This window comes from Triticum urartu, chromosome 1, assembly GCF_003073215.2.
Source record: "Triticum urartu cultivar G1812 chromosome 1, Tu2.1, whole genome shotgun sequence".
Classification (NCBI taxonomy): domain Eukaryota; kingdom Viridiplantae; phylum Streptophyta; class Magnoliopsida; order Poales; family Poaceae; genus Triticum; species Triticum urartu.
The window spans coordinates 468194789-468198047 of record NC_053022.1 but is presented as its reverse complement, the minus strand read 5'-3'; the positions used below and the strand labels follow the sequence as shown (position 1 = coordinate 468198047).

Below are 3259 nucleotides of genomic sequence, written 5' to 3'. Positions count from 1 at the left end.
AAGTGCTTCCATGTAATAGGGAAATTACTAACCATATGAGCTGTGACACCAGTCAAAAAAAAAATCATCAACACTCCACTCTCTTCCCTGGTCAATATGAACTATTTATACCGAGGGAGAACTCTCTTTGAACTATGTGATCAATAAACGTTCAACTTAGTTACGGCTTCGTTCTGATGCATCGGTTCATAAGATAGCAACTAGTTGCACTTTCACACTGTGTAAAAAAAACTTGTTACACTTGATCACTGCGTTGGCGGCACGGTACGGGCGTGTATAGCAATATGCGGTGCCACATTCGGCTCAAAAAAAAAAGAGAAAGAAACGCAATGCGGTGCCACGCGACGGCCGTCACGCCCAAAACGTGTGCGCGGGCGGGGCACACAGAGAATCAAGCGCGCCCCCCGGGCCATCCTCGCTCCAAATCTTTATAAGGCGCCCGGGGCTGCCTCGGCGAGATCATCAGAAAACGCGAGCCAAAAGCCATCGCAAACCCAGGAAGAAACGGTAAGCTGTTGCGCGGCATGGCTTTCTACCGCGGCAGCGGCATGGGCATGGGTATGGGCATGGGCATGGGTGGTGGTCTTCGTCCTCGTGGGCGCCGGCGGCGATGCCGCCGCCGCCGCCGCCGCCCAGCAGGCCGTGGACCAAGGCGGAGGACAAGGTGTTCGAGAGCGCGCTGGTGGCGATCCCGGAGCACGTGCCGAACCGGTGGGCGTTCGTGGCGGCGCAGCTGCCGGGGCGCACGCCGCAGGAGGCCTGGGAGCACTACCAGGCGCTGGTGGCCGACATCGACCTCATCGAGCGCGGCCTGGTCGAGCCCCCCGAGTCGTGGGACGACGACGACGACGACGGCGCCGCCGGCGGCGGCGGCACCGTCGCGGCGGGGCGCGGCCGTCCCCGCGGCTCCGGCGGCGAGGAGCGCCGCAAGGGCATACCCTGGACCGAGGAGGAGCACAGGTATACACACCCCTCCGCCGTCAAAATCTCCAACTGCCTTCCTTCCCTGGACCCTGTTCGTTTTCTTGTCCCTTTCCCCTGTTATTCGTCGGCGCGTTCTTCGAGGTCCTAGATACTTCCCCGGATCTTGCCACGTCGGATGATTCCGCTGGCCCCACCATGCCACACGTAAATTTTTACCATTTTTGCTATGCGATCTATACTGGCGCTGACCTTTTTCTCCGTTGGGTCTCGGCAATAGGATGTTCCTGGAGGGGCTGGAGAAGTACGGGCGCGGGGATTGGAGGAACATCTCGCGGTGGTCGGTGAAGACGCGGACGCCGACGCAGGTGGCCAGCCATGCGCAGAAGTACTTCATCCGCCAGGCCAACGCCGCCACCCGCGGCGACAGCAAGCGCAAGAGCATCCACGACATCACCAACCCGTGATGCGTCATCCGTCGTGGACAAGGCACCAAGAATCCGGTCCGGCCCGAGCCTAGCCGATACCCGCCGCCCGTCGTCGTCGTCGCCGCCGCCGCCGTCTGCTCTCCCTCGGCCGTCCGCCCGTGCAAATGTATGTAGGGGAAAGGCGTGGCTCGGCTGGAACCTGCGATTCGGAACCAGTAATCTGTAGTAAACTAGCTGTGTGGTCGAATAAATCCTGTCTGTCCTCACCTCTGTCGTGTGTGTGTGGGTGACATGTCAAGGAAGAAACAGAGTCAGTCAGTCAGTCAGTTCGGAAAGGGTTATAGCAATCCACCGCATGGTTTTTTTTACCGCTTTCCTGTTTTACACCCGCATGGCATTTCACATCCCGTTCTCATCCTGTGTCGACCAAATGTTGTTCAATGCTGGAGCACATCTGTCCCGGTGACCTGACAAGCGTCCTTTATCGGCTCCGTTTGTCAGGTTGTTCGTGTCCTGTCGAGTCACCCGTGCGGTGTCTCAGGAGATGTGTACGCCGCGCAGACCAGCATGTGTTGAAAGCGGCCTGACGGCGGCGATGCAGATCATGGTGCCTGCCTGGGCTCGCCTGGCTATACTATACAGGCTTAAACGGCACGTGGTGAATTGCGAGCTGCAAAAACAATTACTCACCTCTTAGGTAGTCGGGTGCACTATCGTCAGTGTCCAGGTTCGAATCATCTAATGCATTTGGGGCTGTCACTTGTCAGCTAATTAGGCAACTGTGCAGGCTTACGTAATTGCTCTTTCTGGCAAGTTCCGTGATGGAAACCAGGTATTTTTTTTATTTATTTTTGCGAAATGGAAACCAGGTATATGGCCATCAACAACTAAGAGTCTCGTCTACTTCACTGTACGTGCTTTTGCCAAGTTTGTTTTCTGGGTTTAGATCTAGATTATAGATACTATGTGTCTTATCCGTGTCACTAGTACTCCTATACAGGAAGCGATGATTGCCACTCCAAAGCCTCAGCCAAATGTCACGGCAGGTAGGTATAGGAATTAAGGATACATGTGAAACGAGCGCAATGTATTGTTTTTGCAAGGATAAAAAAGTTTTATTCCAAAATGACAGAGTTACAATCTAGTGGGAAGAGATCCTCGATACAGGAGGGCCTCTATGTAGACAAACAGAAGTGCTACAATCAGTATGGATATATCTCGCCAATTGATTTGTTACTCTATTTTGATCGCTATGAAGTTTTTGTGAAATAAACTCCCACTCTGACAGTAAGGCCTTAATCTCCATACTGATGTGTCCATAGGCTGAACGGTTAAGGGGATGGCCTCAAATAGGAGACAATGCTTGAGAAGAATCTGTGCAATATGATGAGAATACGATAAGACCGAGACACTCCATGGTTGCTCTGTTGATTGAAATCGTCGATGATAACTATGAGGGTGCACATCGAGGTTTCAATGCAATACCTAACGGGTGATGCATATTGTTAACAATTTTCTGCAATGATGGTTAATTTTCTCTTTTTTTTGTTCCACTCATTTTTGTCTCCGTGCCTTTCCCAATGTATTATGTTCAATTTTGCATACCATTTTTGAGAGAACAAAGTAGAGGAAAGGAGGGGCACACGAAAGAGAAAGGCGGATAAATGTTACTCCCTCTGATCCAAAATAAGTGTTGCAATTTTGAACTAGAGTTAATTCAAAACTGCGATACTTATTATGGATCAGAGGTAGTAACAGTTAACTTGTGTTTGCTAGATGCAAAGACAATTCAGGTAACCTTTTTTAGAGAAGGCCTTCATGGCATGCTTTATTCAATAATAATAATAATTACATCGTTTATGAGATAACTCAAAAGAAAATCAATGGGCTCATCTTACCAAGTACATCAT

At 51.2% G+C, this 3259-nt stretch overlaps 1 pseudogene; it reads left to right on the top strand.

Annotated features, from left to right (window-relative positions):
- The first annotated feature begins 449 nt into the window (after positions 1 to 449).
- LOC125535693 lies at positions 450 to 1731 on the top strand (annotated as a pseudogene).
- The last annotated feature ends 1528 nt before the right edge of the window (positions 1732 to 3259 follow it).